Source organism: Kogia breviceps, chromosome 2 (assembly GCF_026419965.1).
Source record: "Kogia breviceps isolate mKogBre1 chromosome 2, mKogBre1 haplotype 1, whole genome shotgun sequence".
In the NCBI taxonomy this organism is placed as follows: domain Eukaryota; kingdom Metazoa; phylum Chordata; class Mammalia; order Artiodactyla; family Physeteridae; genus Kogia; species Kogia breviceps.
In genome coordinates, this window is record NC_081311.1 from 19,383,885 (window position 1) to 19,406,216 (window position 22,332).

The 22,332-nt window shown below is 43.7% G+C and overlaps 1 protein-coding gene across 6 annotated transcripts in view; it reads right to left on the reverse strand.

Moving 5' to 3' along the window:
* RBM20 (RNA binding motif protein 20) overlaps positions 1-22,332 on the reverse strand; it is a 209,131-nt gene that overhangs the window by 95,474 nt on the left and 91,325 nt on the right. The window contains exon 1 of one of the 6 annotated variants that reach the window (XM_067024696.1): positions 4,437-4,478. The exons of the other annotated variants lie outside the window; for them this stretch is intronic. The gene's annotated coding sequence lies outside the window, so the exon portion shown is untranslated. Of the gene's footprint in view, positions 1-4,436; positions 4,479-22,332 lie in introns of those variants that run through there. 6 annotated transcript variants of the gene reach the window in all.

Consider the following 22,332-nt stretch of genomic DNA (forward strand, 5'->3'; position numbering starts at 1 on the left):
CACCTCACACTGGTCAGAATGGCCATCATCAAAAAGTCTACAAATAATAAATGCTGGAGAGGGTGTGGAAAAAAAGGAACCCTTCTACACTGTGGTGGGAATGTAAATTGATACAGCCACTATGGAGAACAGTATGGAGGTTCCTTAAAAAACTAAAAATAGTGCTACCATATGATCCTGCAATCCCACTCCTGGGCATATGTCTGGAGAAAACTCTAATTCGAAAAGATATATGCACCCCAATGTTCATATCATCACTATTTATAATAGCCAAGACATGGAAGCAACCTAAGTGTCCATCAACAGATGCATAGATAAAGATGTGGTACATACATGCAATGGAATACTACTCAGTCATCAAAAAAGAATGAAATAATGCCATATGCAAAAATATGGATGGACCTAGAAATTATCATATTAAGTGAAGTAAGTCAGCCAGAGACAGACAAGAATCATATGATATCACTTATATGTGGAATCTTTAAAAATGACATAAATGAACTTATCTGCAAAATAGAAATAGACTCACAGACATAGAAAACAAACTTATGGTTACCAAAGGGGAAAGGGGGAGGTAAATTAGAGGAGTTTGGGATTAACATATTTACATTACTATATAAAAAAATAGGTAAACAACAAGAGCCTCATGTATGGCACAGGGGACTATATTCAATCTCTTGTAATAACCTACAACAGAAAAGAACCTGATAAAGAACTGAATCACTGTGCTGTACACCTGAAACTAGCACAACATTGTAAACTAACTATCCTTCAATTTTTCTTTAATGGTTAAAAAAAGTGGAAGCCAGAAGACAGTTGAATCATATCTTTAATGTAGAAAATAATTGTCAACCTATAGCTTTATACAGTCCTGTGCAAAGATGAATAATGGCCTGCAAAGATGGCGAGGTCATAGTCCCTGGAACCTGTTGCCCTCAGTGCAATCACAGGTGTCACTACGAGAGAGAGAGAGAGAGAGAGAGAGAGAGAGAGAGAGAGAGAGAGAGAGAGAGAGAGAGAGAGGGAGGGAGGGAGGGAGGGAGGGAGGAAAGGAGAGAGAGAGAGACAGAGACAGAGACAGAGACAGAGACAGAGAGAGACTTCCCTGGTAGCGCAGTACCCCGGCGCCGCTGAGCCTGCGCATCCGGAGCCTGTGCTCCGCAACGGGAGAGGCCACGACAGTGAAAGGCCCGCATACCGCAAAAAAAAAAAAAGTACAGAATTAAAACACACAGCAATGAGAGAAAGTAAGTGAGAAGGGGGTAAATGTTTTAGAGTGTTCCAAGGACCTGGTATTACCCAATGGGAAATGAAAGTTTTGATCAACTTTAAACTCCAAGTACAAATATTGTAATTTTTAGAATACAAAGAGCATATAACTTTCAAAGCAGTAGAGGGAAACACGGGTGGTAAAACTATAGAGAAAAGTAGGAATTTACCATAAAAGTGTAAGTGAGGGAGGAGGCTGGGCTGGGTCAGGGCCCCTCAGAGACCCTGGGAGCCAGCAGCATCCCATTCATCGATCTGGTGATAGTTACACAGGTGTTTAATTTATTTGTCAACCTCTGCATATATGTTTTAATTATTTTTTTGTATATACACAATATTTTACAATGGAAAATAACTGCAAACAACAATCACAGATGTATCCCTTTCAACTATACTCTGTGTCCAGACGCTTCTATCCCAGCTCAGTGTTTAGCAAATCAAAAATCCATAGGTGAGTTCTCCAGAGACCATCTCATCCAGCCTCCTGTCTACAGACAAGTATATTCTTATTTTACCTAGGTTATAGGTGAGAAACTGAAGTCTAATGAAGTTGAACGATTTGTCCAAGGCCACAGTGATTTTATCCAATTAACCAAGAATAACTTTCACTTCTGCTTTTCAAAAACAAGCAGATTCTATTTTTCACTAGCCTCCCCCCAGACACACACTCCATTTGTCACCAACACATCTGAAAATTTCCCAGGGCTGTATCTGTTGCACTGAGAGAGCCCCAGAACTGAGACTGTATCCTCTTGCCTCTAACTATTCTGCATATTTGAGAAAGACATGCTAGTGGCCAGAAACGTGAGAGCGCCTGTAATTAACAGTGCTTTTGCAAGACTCTCCCTTAATATTGATGCAACAGTGCAAGACCAGGGATTAACAAAACAGGACACATAATCAAGCCTGGACTTGAGGTGGATTCCCAGTGAGATGCTCGCCAAAAACAACACTGCTAAAACCGCAAGTCATGCAGCAAACCGAAGGAAAACAGCACCATAGTAGGAGGAAGCTGCCACTGCCCCAGACCAAGGCATTCGCTCAGGGAGGAAGTTATCACACAGCCCTGGGAGAGGGGTGGGGAGAGGTGGGCAGGGAGGGTGGTGGAGAAGGAGAAGCACAAATAGTAGCAGTGGCTTAACAAATAAATCCTGGGACTTCCCTAGTGGCGCAGTGGTAAGGAATCCGCCTGCCAATGCAGGGGACATGGGTTCGAGCCCTGGTCCAGGAAGATCCCACATGCCTCAGAGCAACTAAACCCGTGAGCCACAACTACTGAGCCCGTGTGCCACAACTACTGAATCCCATGCGCCTAGAGCCTGTGCTCTGCAACAACAGAAGCCACCACCGTGAGAAGCCTGCACACTGCAACAAAGAGTAGCCCCCGCTCGCCACAACTAGAGAAAAGCCCACACGCAGCAACGAAAAAGACCCAACACAGCCAAAATAAATAAATAAATTTATTTTTTTAAAAAAAGAAAAAGAAATCCATACTCAATTTCATCTTAATACTAATACTTAGGGAGCAACTTCATTTATTGCTAATTTTTAATTATAATCTCCTAACAGATCAAAACGACTGCCATAAAACACAAGATTTTCCACACTGGTCACTGAAAACAGGAACTTCACATTTGCCTCTGGGCTATGTCCACTTTCCCCAGGCCTCTCTCACTCTCAGCCTCTGCTATGCAAGTGCTATCCCTTCAATGAACTCACTCAAATATGGACAGCTCTCCTCATTGATGTCAACAAGCTAGTGATGAAGCTTAAAAGCTACAAAGTCAAATCACAGCCAGTACTTTGGGAACCATGGGTTTCAAAACGCATGGCCGTTTTCACTCCAATCGCTCAGGTCACAGAAAGCCACAGTGGATTTGTTTTAGGGCATCTCTAGAGCCTACCCGACGAAACACTGTTGTGACGACAGAATGAAGCCTCTGAAGGATTTCTCAAACCACCTCGCAAGGAAAGAACCCAGAAGATGCAAAGAGGAGATGGCTAAATGAAGTAAAGCGTGTAAGAAACAGAGGAGAGAGGAAAAGATAGGAGTTAGGCTGTGGTCGAAAATGAATTTCTTTAGTACCTGCGGCGGGAAGATCAAGATGCATGTAGGGAGACTGTGTGCCTACACTCCCAATATGATCCTGCTACAACCAGCTCTCCATTTAGATCAACCGAGTCTCTTAAAATTCATTCCTGTGGCAAAGAGGGGCCATTAGAGGATGCCCTGCCTTTCCACTCTGATTTTCTTGTCATTGAGCACCTAGACCGGTTTTACACGGACGTCATGTAAAGTCTGAAGAATGTGTCCGCACACAGAAATTATTTAAGATGACTGAGATCTTGGTTACACTCCCTGCTGGGATTGAGAGCAGTGATAACTGTAGTTATAAATCCTCAGCCAGTGGAAAACTGTTCCCCATCCTGTCCCCCGCCCCCCGCCTTCTTCTTGTTTTGCAAAGGCCTCTCTCTCTTTGCAGGTAAAAAAGGAAATGATCCCCTACATCACTCTGGTCTCATTTGGTCAGCTCCATTTCACAGGTGAGAAAACTGAGGCTGACAGGCCAGCAGATCCATAGGTGAGAGGTAGGATTCCAAGACTCCTGTTTCTAAATGGCCAGCCCACAGACAACCACCTTGATCAAAGCACCGGTACCTCCCTGGAGACCCCTGACGTTCTTCCTTGCTCCACCCCTCCATACCTGGGTGAATTTCTTGGCTCTCTTTCAGGCTCTGACTCCAGAGCAATAATGGAGACCAATTAAGCTGAGACATCCATGTCAGCAACATGCCGCTCCTATTCAGTCCCAGCTAATTAAGAATCTCTGCCACTTGATAGGGATCACACTTATCACTACAGGGCACCCAGATCCACCCTGTCAAGGAAAACGGCAAGGTCAAGGGTTTAACAGAAATCAGGCGGGGCCCATGAATTAAGAGGTCAGGCAAACAGGAACTGAATGCGGTGATAATCACCTCCCAGAGCTCATACAGAACTTATGCCTGTGAAAATGCTCTTCCCTGTGCATTCTTCCTTTTCTGCTCCTCCAGCAGTTGTAACCTCTCCCAAGAAAAGAAGAAAAAATGTTAGAGCTGGTAAGGGGGAGGACATTAGCAGACTTTTGTTTTCCAGAGTGAAATGCCCTGGAGACAGAAGGTCTTACCCATGGACACAGCTTGCTGATGGCAGTGCCAGGATCAGAGTCAGACTTTTGGGTCCAGGTGACTTCCGTAATACAACTGTACCCTCCACGTTGCTTGCTGATTTGGGTTGGGAGTTGCTATGTGTTTTCTTGAAAACAATTTTAAATACAAAAATACTTATAAATAGGTGGAGAGGGAGGGTGAACTGGAAGACGGCAGTCAAAAGGTACAAACTTCCGGTTATACAGTAAATAAGTACTAGGATGTAACGTACAACTCTGCTGTAATGTTATACACGAAAGTTGTTAGAGTAAATCACAAGCAGAAGCTTTTTTTCTATTTCTTTTATTTTGCACCTATTTGAGACGATAGGTGTTTACTAAACTTACTGTGACAATCATTTCATCATGTATGTAAGTCAAATCATTAGGCTGTACACCTTAAACTTATACAGTGCGGTATGTCAATTTATCTCAAGAAAAGTGCAAGAAAAAATAAAATTTTAAAACTTTATAAAAAATATTTATAAATATAATAAGCTTTATGTTCCCACCATCCAAAATTAACCAATGTTAACATTTCCTCGCTTTTTCCAAATAAATTTATTTATTTATTTATTTTGGGCTGTGTTGGGTCTTCGTTTCTGCGCGAGGGCTTTCTCTTGTTGTGGCGACTCTTCACCGCGGTGCGCGAGCCTCTCACTCTCACAGCCTCTCTTGTTGTGGAGCACAGGCTCCAGACGCTCAGGCTCAGTAGCTGGGGCTCACGGGCCCAGTTGCTCCACGGCATGTGGGATCCTCCCATACCCGGGCTCAAACCCATGTCCTCTGCATTGGCAGGCAGATTCTCAACCACTGCGCCACCAGAGAAGCCCCTTGCTTTTAACATCATGGATAAAGTTGAGTTCCCTGTCTCATCTTCCCCCCTCCCTCACTGTCCAGAGACAACATCTATGTGTATACTTCTAAGCCATATCCTTATACTACACATCAGTAAATAATAATACTTTAACATAGTCAAATTTATCAATCTTTTTACTTCTGAGTTGTATGTTTTGGGTCTTTTCTAAGAAATTCTTTTTAACTCCTGAGGTCATAAAGAAATTCCCCTGGGGTTATCTTCTAACAATGACTTTTAAAGTTTTGATTTTCACATTTAGGCTTGGCTAAAATTTATCTTTGTATATGTTGTGTGATAAGGATCTAATATTTTGCTATAGAAAGCCAGTTATCTCAGCATGAGTCACTGAAGGACGCAGACTTTCCCACTGATTTATAATGCACTGCTACCCCACGCCAAGTTACAGGGATCCTTAGGTCTGGTTTTTTGCTCTCTAATCTGTTTTATTGATCTCCTTGTTCCATTTTTTCCCCAAAAAATCAGACCTATTTATGTACCTTACTTTTCCAAAAGAATTTTAGAATTGGTTCTTGTAGTTCTAAGAGAAATTCTGTTGGGATTTTTATTAGAATTGTCTTAAATGAGATGCTTTTATGCTAATAAGTTGTCCTGTCTATGAACATATCATTGTTCATTTATTTTATACTCTAATAATGTTTTATAATTTCTCCACTAAAGCCTTATACATGTTTTATTTACCTGATTCCTAGGCACCATACAGTTTAGTTGTTATTATGAATAATATCCTTTTTCCTACAGGATTTCCTATAGGCTATTGCTATACTGAAATGCTACTGCTGTTTGTATGTTGATACTGTACTCTGAAACTACGTTTACCTCTTTTGTTATATATAATGTTTTCAAAATTCTTGAATTTTGAAGGTAAGAAATCATATAATCTTCACATAACAAAAACTTTATCTCTTATTTTCCATCCTTATGCTTCATTTACCTTTCTTGTCTTGTTGCATTGGCTAGGTCCTCCAGCACAATGCTGAACAGTGGTGATATCTAGTATCCTTATCTTTGACTTTAGTTGGGAAGGTAACTAAGGTTACCCTAGTAAGCATGATGTTGGCCATAGGATGGCAGTTGCCTTTTTTATCTTCTCAGATGGCATCTTCTCAACTAGTAAGCTCCTGCAGAGCAAGGCCTAAATCACATACATCTTTCCACCCATTAGAGCACAGTGCTTGTCACAGAGTAAGTGCACAGTAAATGTTTGCTGTTGCCTATACACATTTAAACTCTACTGACTGGTGTTTATTTTGACACTTCCTGCTTCTCTAACCCTAGTGAATGTGGTAGACACTGCAACAACATTTGGCTAGATGGTTTTAAGATGAGTGTTCTTCGTGTGTGTGTGTGCGCGTGTGTGTGTGTGTGCGTGTGCGTGTGTACTTAACTTTATGAAGGTGACAGCTTTAGTAGTGAGGCTCTGAGGGTTCATGAAGAAAACAAAGGATTCTGGTTTTTAAAAAGTGAATTCTTTCAAGGATTGGGGATTTGTTTACCCTCTGGAGACTGTTTATCTGCTCGTTCCTTGTTCATCCCATATAAGAGAGGATTCATTGAAGAGACTGTCCCCTGAATGGGTCACTGACTTTTTCGGATACACAAGGACCTATTCCTTTGTGCAGAGCAGCAACTCCACAGACAGAAGGGAGCTGCCCTCACAGTTCAGTTGGAGTGATGCCACACACCTCTGGCTTCTCAGCAAAAATGCAATTCCTGGGAATGTGGCCAGCATGGTCCCCCTGAGGCTATGCACACAAAACCACCAGGAACTCCATTCAGTCCTGACGAGAAAATGCCTGTGGTGAGGAAGAGAGAAACAGAACTGCAGTCTGTGCTTCCTTCTCACGCCCAAGTTCCTGCTCCCTTTGCCCCTGGCTGAGCCATTGGCTGCAACCCCGAGTCATTTCCCCAGCGATAAGCTCACTTGCCTGACATACATGGAGGAATGTGAATGTCGGGAGATGAGATGACTTTCACTGCCACCCCAAACTCTCCTTAGCCTTGTCCAAGCAAACAGCTGGAGAGAAAACAGGACTGATGCTGCACATCCGGGGTAAAATGAAAAAGACCGAAGGCAGTGACCCACTCCTCGGCAGCAGGGTGCAAAGGCAGGACCAGGCACAGGTGGTGAACAGAGGATTGTGCTCCTCTGCAGGCAGGGAGCCTGGGTTCACGTCTTGACCTGACCACTTACTTGTCATATCACCATAGGCACACTTTCAGTCTCTAAGTACCTCATCTGTAAAATGGGGACAGGCACCATGGTCCCAAGTTCAACTGCAGCATGGGCCAGGGTTAAAGGACAGTCTGCTTAGTCCCTGAAACATCCAAAGGCCCTGAAGGAAGTTTGCACTGAGGCTAGAGATTGAAAAGAGATTGAAAATCCCTTAATGGTTGGCTTGAAGGACCAGGGCAAGCTGAGAAGGCTGGGGATAAGTTATCAGCTGGGCTCCGCCAGAAAGACCCATAAAGCCTTCCCTCACAATGTCATGAAAACACCTTTATTACTTAGCAACCTGTCTCAGGATACGTGCAGCCCAATGTGGAACAAAGCAGAAATGAGAGAAGCTGAACAGGATGTCTGGGCCGCAGGGCCTCCTACAGGATCCACCTTCACCTCCTTACCTCCCTCAGACCCCAGGGCCACGCAGAGGCCAAATCCTTTGGCATCCACCTCCACTACAAACGGGATTCATCTGCTCCTTGCCGTTCACCGCTCAGTATTCTTGCCTGAATGATTCTAATACCCCTTCCCATCACTCCCAGCCCCAGATGGAGCTCCATAATGCCGCCATGCTGTCCTCCTAAAGAGCAGGGCGGAGCACGCCACTCCTCTGCTCAAAACCTTCAATGGCTCCTACTTGACATTGAATGAATCCAGACATTCCAGAAAGGCATTCAGCTCTGAGCTGGGCTCATCTCCCACCTTGTTTCCCTATAGGCCTCATGCGTCAGCCACCCAGGCCATCAGCAGTTATCCAAACACACCTATACCTTTCACCCCTGAACTTGAGTGCTCTTTCCTGTATCACTAGTGTCACTACTCTGTGAAAGAATGAACCAGACACATGTCTCTCTTCTCCAGCAGAAAAGCACCCTTAAGAGCATGAACTATGTTTCTTTCTTCTAGTCACACTCCACAGTGCCCTTTACATGGTGATCTTTCAGGAAGTAAAACTAAGGTTAAACAGCATGGATGACCTTTGAACACACTATGCAGAGTGAAAGAGTCCAAACACAAAAGGCCACATACAGTATGATTCCATATATGAAATATCCACAGTAGGCAAATCCATAGGGACAGAAATCAGATCAGTCATTATTAGGGGCTGAGGCAGGAGGGAGTGATTGTTAAATGGGTGCAGGGTCGCCTTTGTGGGTGATAAAAAGGTTCTGGAACTAGACAGTAGTGATGTTACACAACATTATAACACTGAAATGTATACCTTAAAATGGTTAAAATAGTAAATGTATGCTATGGATATTTTACCACACACACAAAACTGAGTCTGAAAGATGAAAACTCTAAAGATACATGCACCCCAATGTTCATAGCAACATTATTGACAATAGCTAAGATATGGAAGCAACCTAAGTGCCAATCAACAGATGAATGGATAAGGAAGATATGGTGTATATATACACAATGGAATATTACTCAGCCATAAAAAAGAATGAAATTTTGCCATTTGCAGCAACATGGATGGACCTAGAGATTATCATACTAAGTGAAGTAAGTCAGAGAAAGACAAATATTATATGATATCACTTATATGTGGAATCTAAAAAATAATACAAATGAATTTATTTACAAAATAGAAACAGACTCACAGATAAAGAAAACAAACTTATGGTTACCAAAGGGGAAAGCCAGTGGAGAGGGGTGGTAAATTAGGAGTATGGAATTAACAGATACACACTATTATATGTAAAACAGATAAACAACAAGGATTTACAGTATAACACAAGGAACAATATTCAATATCTTGTAATAACCTATGATGGAATAGAATCAGAAAAAAAATATATATATATACACACATAACTGAATCAATTTGCTATACACCTGAAACTAACACAATATTGTAATTCGACTATACTTCAAGTTTTAAAAACTGAGGCTGAAAAGATATAAATTATTCTGAGGGCACAGGGCCAGTGAATATGACTGTAAGAGTTGATTTTAAGAACCTAGTTTTTCACTGCAATTTTAAGAGTCAACAGAGAGCTATCCCTCTACATCGCCACATCCTGCCCAAGCCCGGGGCATTCTCTCTGACACCCCCCTCTGAGTGATCCAGGCCTCAGGAGCCTTTGTTTCCAGAATCGCCCATGGTACACAGCTCAGCACAAAGGCATCACTGCTCCGTGTTACTCTCTGGCGGCTTCATGCACACTGGTCTGGGTCTCCACAGCTAAACCCTGAGGTCTTTGAGGACAGGACCCGGGGCACAGCCTTCCCACCCAGCTTACTGACCTCACTGGTGTGGCTGATACTGACAAGCATGCTGGGCACTGTTATATTTTTTCAAGGTTTTGACTTGCATTTGAACGGAAAAGTTCCCATGCTCTTTGGTCAGCAAAACATCACAGTCTCCTTTTGCCAGTGAGTCAATCTCAGGAAATACCTTTTTGCCACAGATCTACTAAGCCAATTGCTACCTATTGTTTTCTCATTGGTGGGAAAAACAAAAGTTAACACCACTTTCTCCACTTATTCATAAGAGAAAGTTTCGTTTCTCTACTTCAAGCACTGGGTGAACATCACAGGCTGCATTTTTGTAGAGCAAGCCAATAAACAAAAATGTGAAATAATGGCTTAGAGTTTAAACATGGAAACTTCAAAACAAGTTTTATTACTTCACTTGAAAAAGTTTTTTCTCCTTTTACTCTATTTAGGAATTGGCAAGGAAAACCTAGGTTAAAGGTTAAGGCTTGCATGTTAGCCTTGGATCCGTCTCTTATGACCTAGGGCAAGTCCCTCACCCATCAGAGTTAGTTTTCCTATCCACAAAATGGGACTAAAAGTGCCTTCCTATGAGCCTTGGAGGAGTGTTGTAAGACACTATTAATACTCCAAATGGGAAAGTGCTTAATAGAAGGCAGAGCCCTGAATGTAGGAGGCACCCAGAACAGGACCTCAGTCCAGAGGAGAAGAAGGAAGGTGAAAGCACCTCCACATCCTTAGCTCTAGCCCCTGTGCACAGCTGGTCAGCTGGTCTAGCAGGTGCTCTGCGGAAATGGCCAGTGGATCTGAGGGGGGAGGAGAGGATGCTACTCTGGCAGAACAAGCAAAAAAATGTTTTTTTAATCGAGGCTCAACTCTCTTCTCTCAAACAATAATGCAAATACGAGTAAAACACAAGCAGGTGGGGGATATTTATAGAGAGGATTTTTTTTCTCACTTTCTATTCTGAAATAATTATAGGCTTACAAGAAGTTGCAAAAAATAGCACAGAGAGGTCTCTGTCCCCATTACTCAGCTTTCCCCAGTGGTAACATCTTATGTAACTGTATTACATTATCAAAACCAGGACCTGACCTTGGCTCAATACGATGAACTAGACTACAGATCTCAGATGTCATCAGTTTTTGCTCACACTGTCGCTTTTTTTTAAAATAGAGCTTTATTGGAGTATAATTGCTTCACAATACTGTATTAGTTGCTGTTGCACAACAAAGCAAATCAGCCATATGCATACATATGTCCCCATATCCCCTCCCTCTTGAACCTCCCTCCCACCCTCCCAATCCCACCCATCTAGGTGGTCACAAAGCACCGAGCCGATGTCCCTGTGCTATGCTGCTGCTTCCCACCAGCCAACTATTTCACATTCGGTAGTGTATATATGTTGACGCTACTCTTACTTCGCCCCAGCTTCGCCCTCCCACCCCAAGTCCTCAAGTCCATTCTCTATGTCTACCTCATTTATTCCTGCCCTGCAACTAGGTTCATCAGTACATTTTTTTTTTTTTTTAGATTCCATATATATGTGTTTGCATATGGTATTTGTTTTTCTCTTTCTGACTTACTTCACTCTGTATGACAGACTCTAGGTCCATCCACCTCACTACAAATAAGTTTACAAACAGCTACAATGGTAGAGGATAGAGAAAACACTGCTATAGAGTAATGTGCAACACTGTAATGAAATCAATACAATGTAATTTTGATAGGTAGCTCACGAGTACGCAATTACAAACAATATTACAAACAATATTTCTTCGTGTTGTGCCCATTGTGATGGGATGATATTTGAAGCATCTTATTTGCTTATATTCACCGAATCTCCCAAGCTAGGAGGTAAAGAGGCTTCACTGATCTTTGTTCCCACAACAGTTCTGTAAGAATAAGGAAGATTTGGTGTGTTTCCTTTTCCAGAGGGGTAGCCAACGCCCATTTGGGTCCTCATTCCAGCCCCCCTCTGCGATCAGCACCACCCAGCCCAATTACAGGAGTCCTCTGCTTTAAGGGCATGTCCAGGTGGAATTTGGTGCTGACCTTGAAAACTCCAGGTTGATTTAGCAATGCTGCCACCTGGTGGTCAAACAACTAAGAAAATCGGTGACAATGGGTAGCTCTTTGTAGACCTTGAGTTACGTACTCACTTTTAAAATCTACTCCAGGAAGCTCTACTCAAGGCACTGAATATTCTAGTAAGGAATGTTTTGTAATGAGAAATAACTACTCTGCTGTAGATTAAATATAGCCACAAATTCTTTGAAGCCCTTTCCATGAAGAGGTGGCATCTGTCTCTCGACTCTGGGCTGGGCTGGTGACTTGATGCACAGGAAGTGATGCTGCTTGACTTCCAAGCCACTGCTTCAAGAGGCTTCAGAGCTTCCCACCTCCTTCTCTTGGAACACTGCCACTTTTTGAACAAGCCCAGGCTAGCTTCCTTAAGGATGGGACTCCACGTGGGGAGAGAGAGAGAGGAACGGCTATCTCAGTCATTTCTTCTAAGGTCCCAGACATGTGAATGAGGCCATCCAAGACCAGACAGTTCCAGCCGAACCACTACCAAGTGTAGTGATGAATAAACGCAGGCAAGACCAGCTGAAGCCAACGCAATCATGAGAAATAGTAAATTGGTGTTCTAAGCCACTAAATTCTGGCGTGGCTTGTAAAAGAGCAGAAGATAACTAACACACATTCTCAAATTTATGTTTCAAAAATATGTATTCTGAACTATAAGCTTAAGGTTTCTTATTACTATTTTAAACTGGGGGAGGGAGCATATATCAATATTTCCACATGATGAATCTTGACTCGCACAAATTTTGAAGGTTGTATACTTTGATTTTCTTATGCATTTTTTGGACCCTGCCATGTGTTATCATTCATTCATTCATCAAATGTTCACTGAGCACGTCAGAAGTAATAGCTACAGGGGAGGCACGAAAGACTTGGCATTGAATTAGATCTGATGCCTACCCTTAAGGTCACGGCTGTTGGAGAATACACATATACAAATGCATCATAACATTGTGGTATGTGTTAGGTTAGAACAGAGGAGCAAATACCCGGACAGGGGTAGGGAGCGGGGTGGCTGGGTGGATACATTAGTCAAAACCCAATTAGGAAAAGAGAAACCACTCCAAGTATTTAGAACAAAGAGGATTTAATCCAGGGAATTTGTTATACAGGTGAGAAGACAAACAAAAGACGGGGGGACAGGAAGAGGTGAGTAGAGCCCTGGAAGATGGTCAGTTACTGCCAAAGATGCCACCAGCCATAGTGAAGGAAAGGCAGAAATGCCTGGGTATCTCCCTTTCTCCACCCTCCAATCTCCCACCAGTGCCTGTCACTGGTCAAACCCAGCAGGAGCCAAGGAGATGCTACCTGCAGGGATCAGCGTCCTGGGATGTGGAACACAGCACTGGAAGAACAAGGAAAGAATGCCAGCAAACAGGCTTAGGATTTGCCACGTGAGGTGCTGTGGGCTAGAAAGGCTTTACAACTGAGGAGATGATCAGATTATTTCATGCCATCCATCCATTGCTCTACCTGCCTCTCCCCCACCCTCGGGGCAGCATCAGGCGCTCTGATGATCTTTCATCCTGGTGCAATTCTAGTTCTGCCATGAAAGATGGTCAAAGGCCACCACAGTAGAGAGCACATGATTCCTTTTGTGTCTACATGGGCCCTTTTCAGAGGAGAATCTCAATGACCATTTGAATAAGACGCATTCAACTATGTGGGATAAAGGACAGAGTACTTGGCTGAGTCAAGATCTCAGCCAAAAGAGAAACCTTGGGGAAACATGGGCAGCTCCCTGAACGATGGCAGGCTGGGCTAAGAAGGGTTAAGGGCTCTTTTGGGTCTCACGTTCTTAGACAAACCTGGAAGAGAACCCAGAGCACCTCCACAGCCCATGCAACTCGTGAGATCTGGGAGACACTGTGGCTTGATGGTGGACAGCGGCTACCAGGGCTGTGAGTTCAAATCCTAGCTCTGCTGCTCACTATCCATGACCTGCAGCAAGTTGGTCTCTCCCATAGCCTTTGTTTTCTTGTCTGTAAAATGGGGCAGTGATTCCTGACTTACAGGGTGTTGTGAGGATGAAGTTAATCCCCTGAGCACCTGTCAGATGATCCAGGTCGGTGGCTTTCACGGTGGGGTCCCTGGACCAAAAGCACCAGCATCATCTGGGAACTTGTTAGAACTGAAACTTCTGGGGCTCCAGCCCAGACATCCTGAATCAGAAACTCTGGGGTGAGCTCAGCGATCTGCGTCTGATTCTACCCTCTAGGGATTCTGATGCCTGCTAAAGTTTGAGGACAAATGATCTAGCTAGAACATAATGGACCCTCAATAAATGGTAGCTGTTACTGTTATTTTACAGCCTTAAGGAATGATTTTGGAAAAGGAACATCCGGATGTATCAGCAACTGCTGGAGTCATTTGGGAAGGGCTGGAACATGAGGACACCCAAGCCTTTAAGCTCCAACACCAACTGTGAGTGAGATGGGGAATCTCCCTGCCACCCCACAGACTGGCCCCACTGCCCAGATAACCTCAGAGCCACGCTTCCCAGGCCCCAGCTGTAACAGGCCTGCCCAGGGCTGTTACTGATCTTACCTGCTCAAGATGAGATGTTCTTTCACATCCCGGAGGAGTCTGGGAATATCTCAAATCAGGGAGGGGGAAAGGGACAGAGAGGCTTTCTGAGGGAGGGAGAAGATAGGAAAGAAAAAAGAAGAAAGAAATATTCAGCCCTAATAAAGTAGAAGAAAATATGAGCAGAGAAAGATCTCAGCCCAGAGATTTTGGGGGTAAGAACGTTGATAGAAGAGGAAGAAGAACAAGGGAACTAGTAGCCTAAAAGATTCATGACACCCAAAGAAAGTAGAAGAGGGTGATGTGATGGCTTCAGAGGAGCAGGAAGCAAGAGACAACATACAAGGAGTTAAAGAAAATAATGTTCCATTCCTTAATCGCCCCTTCCTTGCAGATCTCGTATTAGGAGGGTCTTATCTGCCGTGGAGAGCATTGTGTTATTTGTTCCGTCACAGGTACAGCCTGATTCCACCAATTGTTGTACAATCTACACTCATGGGTGCTCAGACAACTCCACTGCCACTAGATGGGGGTATTTTGCTGAACTGGGTGGGAGACGCTGAGATAAATGTGACTATTTTGAGATGTTCTGCAGTCACCATTTGGGCTTGCCCAGGAAGAATAAAGATGAAAAGGCAGAAGGTCTGTAATTGAGCAACTGCTTACAACATTGACCCCAAGGACAACAGTGACAGAGAGGGTGCAGAAGGAAGATGCTGGCGCACCCAAGAAGCAGAGAGAACCTCTCACCCCTGGGCTCTCGTTGGCGCTGGGAACAGGTGAGTTTGAGGCCACTGTTCAGTGTCCCAACTGCGGCTTCTCTGGTCCACACGCCGGCCACTGTGTTTCACCACAAGACAAGCAAAGGATGGACTCACTGCCTTTGCTAGAGACAGAGCTGGGCCCCCTATCCACAGATTCCTTTCTTTTCTCGTCTTGGTACAAGTGACCGTATCTTTAGATTTCTTCCTCAATTGCTACATGTACATCTAAACTTATTTGAAATGAATAAGGGATTGGCTCAATTCTAATGCATGGCTGACAAATTTCAGCAGGCATCAGAATCACCTGGAGGGTGTGTTAAAGCACAGTATTGCTAGAATCCACCCCAAGAGTTTGTGAGTCAGTAAGTCTGGAATAAGGTCCAAGAATTTGAGTTCTATCAAGTTCCCAGGTGATGATGCTGCTGGTCCAGGACCACACTTCGAAAAAGAATGTTCTAAGGTAATAGCTTTCCTCCAAGTTCTTTTACTTTATATATCAAGTCACCTTCATATTCTCATCCTCTTGGTGGCCACCCCCATCATCCAGATAATAAGCACCAGCCGGCTACTTGTGAAACTACACTTTCTCTGCCACTTTCTCCCCACAATAGGATGTGAGAGTCTGGAATGCCCTCCTCATGGGCTCCTGTTAGCTGCATCAGGACCACTGGCGTCCTGCAAGCCTACCGTGTGCCAGGCATTTGCTAAGGGACTGACAGGCACTACTTCATTTAATCCTCCTCGTACTCCTACTTGCATTTCCTCTTAATGGATGAGGTATCTGAGACTCACAGAGGTGAAGTAACTTGCCCAAAGTCACACAGCTGGCAAGTAGAGAAGCTGGGGTTCAAACTCAGGATATGTGGGCTGGGGTTCAAACTCAGGATATGTGGCACCACGGCACCAAAGTCCCAAGATCTTGATAATTCTGTTCTATTTCCTCCACATTCAAAGGGGTCTGGTTCTCCTCCCGCCCATCTCTGCTCCTCCTGCTCGGAGCCACCTCATCTTCTTCCAGCTGACTTTACACTTTTGAAGTTGAGAGAGAAGGCATCATAGTGTCTGCTAGATTCATGCATGTCATTGCATGCTTCAGCAGTTTGTTCCTTTTTATGAAAAGCCCAGATTAGAGGAGGATCTTCAAGATGGCGGGGGAGTAAGACGTGGAGATCACCTTCCTCCCCACAAATACATCAAAAGTACATCTACATGTGGAACAACTCCTCCAGAACACCCACTGAATGCTGGCAGAAGACCTCAGACTTCCCAAAAGGCAAGAAACTGCCCACGTACCTGGCCGTGTGGCTGACAGGGTCTTGGTGCTCCAGCCAGGTGTCAGGCCTGAGCCTCTGAGGTGGGAGAGCCAAGTTCAGGACACTGGACCACCAGAGACCTCCCAGCCCCACGTAATATCAATCAGTGAGAGCTCTCCCAGAGATCTCCATCTCAACACTAAGACCCATCTCCACTCAACAACCAGCAAGCCCCAGTGCTGGACACCCCATGCCAAACAACTAGCAAGACAGGAACAGAACCCCACCCATTAGCAGAGAGGCTGCCTAAAATCTTAATAAGTTCACAGACACGCCAAAACACACCACCAGATGCACTCCTGCCCACCAGAAAGAAAAGATCCAGCCTCATCCACCAGAACACAGGCACCAGTCCCCTCCACCAGGCAGCCTACACACCCCACTGAACCAACCTTACCCACGTGAGGCAGACACCAAAAACAATGGGAACTACGAACATGCAGCCTGCGAAAAGGAGACCCCAAACACAGTAAGTTGAGCAAAATGAGAAGATAGAGAAATATGCAGCACATAAAAGAGCAATGTGAAAACATACCAGACCAAACAAATGAAGAGGAAATACGCAGTCTACCTGAAAAATAATTCACAGTAATGACAGTAAAGATGATCCAAAATCTTGGGAATAGAATGGAAAAATACAAGAAACATTTAACAAGGACCTAGAAGAACTACAGAACAAACAAACAATGATGAACAGCACAATAAATGAAATTTAAAATTCTCTAGAAGGAATCAATAGCAGAATAACTGAGGCAGAAGAACGGATAAGTGACCTGGAAGATAAAATAGTAGAAATAACTACTGCAGAGCAGAATAAAGAAAAAAAGAAGAAGAAAAGAATTGAGGACAGTCTCAGACCTCTGGGACAACATTAAACACACCAACATTCCAATTATAGGGGTCCCAGAAGACGAAGAGAAAAAGAAAGGGACTGAGAAAATATTTCAAGAGATTATAGTTGAAAACTTCCCTAATATGGGAAAGGAAATAGTCAAGTCCAGGAAGCACAGAGAGTTCCATACAGGATAAATCCAAGGAGAAACATGCCAAGACATATATTAATCAAACTATCAAAAATTAAATACAAAGAAAAAATATTAAAAGCAGCAAGGGAAAAGCAACAAATAACATGCAAGGGGGCAGACAGCAGAAGCAAGAAGAACTACAATCCTGCAGCCTGTGGAACTAAAACCACATTCACAGAAAGACAGATGAGATGAAAAGGCAGAGGGCTATGTACCAGATGAAGGAACAAGATAAAACCCCAGAAAAACAATGAAATGAAGTGGAGATAGGAAACCTTCCAGAAAAAGAATTCAGAATAATGATAGTGAAGATGATCCAGGACCTCAGAAAAAGAGTGGAGGCAAAGATCGAGAAGATGCAAGAAATGTTTAACAAAGACCTAGAAGAATTAAAGAACAAACAAACAGAGATGAATAATACAATAACTGAAATGAAAAATACACTAGAAGGAATCAATAGCAGAATAACTGAGGCAGAAGAACGGATAAGTGACCTGGAAGACAGAATGGTGGAATTCACTGCTGCAGAACAGAATAAAGAAAAAAGAATGAAAAGAAATGAAGACAGCCTAAGAGACCTCTGGGACAACATTAAACACAACAACATTCACATCACAGGGATCCCAGAAGAAGAAGAGAGAGAGAAAGGACCCGAGAAAATATTTGAAGAGATTGTAGTCGAAAACTTCCCTAACATGGGAAAGGAAATAGCCACCCAAGTCCAGGAAGCACAGAGAGTGCACAGAAACTCTACAAGCCAAAAGGGACTCGCATGACATATTTAAAGTGATGAAAGGGAAGAACCCACAACCAAGATTACTCTACCTAGCAAGGATCTCATTCAGAATCGATGGAGAAATCAAAAGCTTTACAGATAAGCAAAAGCTAAGAGAATTCTGCACCACCAAACTAGCTCTACAACAAATGCTAAAGGAACTTCTCTAAGTGGGAAACACAAGAGAAGAAAAGGACCTACAAAAACAAAAACAAAACAATTAAGAAAATGGTAATAGGAACATACATATTGATAATTACCTTAAACGTGAATGGATTAAATGCTCCAACCAAAAGACACAGGCTCGTTGAATGGATACAAAAACAAGATCCATATATACATGCTGTCTAAAAGAGACCCACTTCAGACCTAGGGGCACATACAGACTGAAAGTGAGGGGATGGAAAAAGATATTCCATGCAAATGGAAATCAAAAGAAAGCTGGAGTAGCAATACTCATATCAGATAAAATAGATTAAATTAAAGAATGTTACAAGAGACAAGGAAGGACACTATACAATGATCAAGGGATCAATCCAACAAGAAGATATAACAATTATAAATATATATGCACCCAACATAGGAGCACATCAATACATAAGGCAACTGCTAACAGCTATAAAAGAGGAAATAGACAGTAACACAGTAAGAGTGGGGGACTTTAACACCTTACTAACACCAATGGACAGATCATCCAAACAGAAAATTAATAAGGAAACACAAGCTTTAAATGACACAATACACCAGATAGACTTAATTGATATTTATAGGACATTCCATCCAAAAACAGCAGATTACACTTTCTTCTCAAGTGTGCATGGAACATTCTCCAGGATAGATCACATCTTGGGTCACAAATCAAGCCTCAGTAAATTTAAGAAAATTGAAATCATATCAAGCATCTTTTCTGACCACAACGCTATGAGATTAGAAATCAATTACAGGGAAAAAAACATAAAAAACACAAACACATGGAGGCTAAATAATACTTTACTAAATAACCAAGATATCACTGAAGAAATCAAAAAATACCTAGAGACAAATGACAAAGAAAGCATGACAATCCAAAACCTATGGGATGCAGCAAAAGCAGTTCTAAGAGGGAAGTTTATAGCAATACAATCCTCCCTCAAGAAACAACGGGGTTTCCCTGGTGGCGCAGTGGTTGAGAGTCCGCCTGCCAATGCAGGGGACACGGGTTCGTGCCCTGGTCCGGGAAGATCCCACATGCCACAGAGCAGCTAGGCCCGTGAGCCATGGCCGCTGCACCTGCGCGTCCGGAGCCTGTGCTCCGCAACGGGAGAGGCCACAACAGTGAGAAGCCCATGTACCGCAAAAAAAAAGAAAAAAAAAGAAACAACAAACATCTCAAATAAACAATCTTTGTTTCTATTGAAATCTAACCTTATACCTAAAGGAACTAGATAAACAGGAACAAACAAAACCCAAAGTTAGCAGAAGGAAAGAAATAATAAAGATCCATAAAACTAAAAGCTGGTTCTTTGAAAGATAAACAAAATTGATAAATCATTAGCCAGACTCAGCAAGAAAAAAAGGGAGAAGACTCAAATCAACAGAATTAGAAATGAAAAAGGAGAAGTAACAACTGATGCTGCAGAAATACAAAGGCTCATGAGAGATTACTACAAGCAACTATATGCCAATAAAATGGACAACCTGGAAGAAATGGACAAATTCTTAGAAAAGCACAACCTCCCGAAACTGAACCAGGAAGAAATAGAAAATATAAACAGACCAATAATAAGGACTGAAATTGAAACTGTGATTAAAAATATTCTGACAAACGAAAGCCCAGGACCAGATAGCTTCACAGGTGGATTCTATCAAACATTTAGAGAAGAGCTAACACCTATCCTTCTCAAACTCTTCCAAAATATAGCAGAGGGAGAAACACTCCCAAACTCATTCTACGAGGCCACCATCACCCTGATACCAAAACCAGACAAAGATGTCATTAAAAAAGAAAATAGAAAACTACAGGGGGAGTGATGGAGGCAAAGAATGTGGTTGAAGAAGATGGAAATGAATGTTTTTGTCTTTCTGGTATCAGCCTTGTGCTCAATAATCAGAGGAGTCTCTGCTTTCTGCACATGCAGCTTGGGGCAGGGGGTGGTAACACATTAACAGAGCCTCCCAGCTACCACCAGGTGCTTTTAAAACAGAAAATGCTAAGAAGAGTTACTAAAATATAGTTACTGGACCAGCTGTGCCTGAGCAGTGGACGACTACACTACTTGGATTTCGGTCTAAAGTTGGGGTCCATTTTCTTTCAATATGTCCTTTGTAAAAGAAAGAAATAGTGTTATGAGAAACTAGAACTTTTATACAAGGAAGTCTGTGGATGAAGGAAAAACGCTGGTTCAGCTTTTTTCTTTCTTTTTTTTTTTTTTTTTTTTTTTTTGTGGTACACGGGCCTCTCACTGTTGTGGTCTCTCCCGTTGCGGAGCGCAGGCTCCGGACGCACAGGCTCAGCGGCCATGGCTCCCGGGCCCAGCCGCTCCGCGGCACGCGGGATCCTCCCGGACCGGGGCACGAACCCGTGTTCCCTGCATCGGCAGGCGGACTCCCAACCACTGCGCCACCAGGGAAGCCCTTTTCTTTTTCTTTCGTTTTTTTTTTTTTTGCCTTAACAGATCCAGAAAAAGTCCAGATGACTGTACTGCAAAGGAACTGGCCCAGGCCACACCCTCTAGACAAAGGTCCAGGGGTCCACCTTGCTAAGGTTCCAGAGACTTCAGATGCTCAAGCAGCAACGCTATCCATGTCCTTTGTCTTGGAGGCTTGTATATGGGGGACCTGGGGAAGGGTCTCCAGTCTGGGAGCTAAGGAAGGAACGGCTCAGGAAGCTAATGAAAGGCCAAGGTCTCCCCTCTCGCCAGCCCCCTGATCTGGGAGAGGGTGGTGCAGAAGGCTTCTCTGACGAGGAAGAACAGATACAAGAGTGCAACTGGCAGCAGTGGACACCCGCTGGCAGAATCTCAGAACATGAGGGCAGGAAGGGACTTTGGAGCTGCTCCTTGGTCTATCTGGTCAACCAAAATGGACAGGCATTCTCTGGGTGGCTCCAGGGTCCAGGCAGCATCTGGTATCCCAACTTTCCATCCACTGGTTTTTCCTTTACATTCCCCTGCCTCCCTTGAATCAGGCAAAGACAACTTTAGCCACTTCTGGGCTCTGCCCTGGAGGAGTGGCTGATCTGGGGGGAGGCAGGTATGTAAACTGACCATTCCCACAGCAATGGGCATCTGGAGGAGCAGGACCCTGGAAGAGGGTCCCACTGGATGCTCTGGGGAGAGCGTGGGGAATATGGGCTTTTAGTCCAGGAGGGCTCCCTAGAGGAGGTAAGGTCTGAGCTGAGGCTTGGTGAAAGAGTAGGACAAAGACAGGCAAGAAGCAGGGTTTAGGCATCTGGGGAAAGGAAGGGAAGTAAGGCGGGGGCAGGTGGACAGTGCAGGCACGGGGAACAGCACCTGCACAGCTGCAGGGAATCGAAAACAAATTCAGCCTCTGCTGCAGAGCTGTGAGTCCGTGAATGCCAGGGGGCTGGGGTGCTGGGCAGTCCTGCTGAAGAGGTAGATTCATGAAAAATTAAGGACAAAAAGCTGGCAGAACTTGGACGTGGAGGAGTGGGGTAGAGATAAAGAGATGCTAAAGGGTAAAGAGATAAAGGAAGGAGTCCAGGATGACTTGTAGAGCTCTGGCCTTCTGAGTTGGTGGTGGTATCGTGTGGAATAGGAGGAGAGGGGCCAAGAGCATGATGAGTTCAAGTTCAGACACGTGAAGTTTTTGGTGCCAGCGGACATAAGGTGGAAATGGCTGCAGGCCCCTGGATGCCCAAATCAGAAGCTTGGGAAGATCACAGAGCCAGAGACCCATGTTTCTTTAATATTTGTGCTTTTCGTGGTACCTCTGTAGACAGTTTCTTCTCATTTGTATCCACTCTAAGGTAACTTAAATACCTGGGCTATACCATCTAGCAAATCCACTTCTGGGTATACCCAAAGGAAATGAAAACAGGACAGTGAAGAGATAGCTGCAC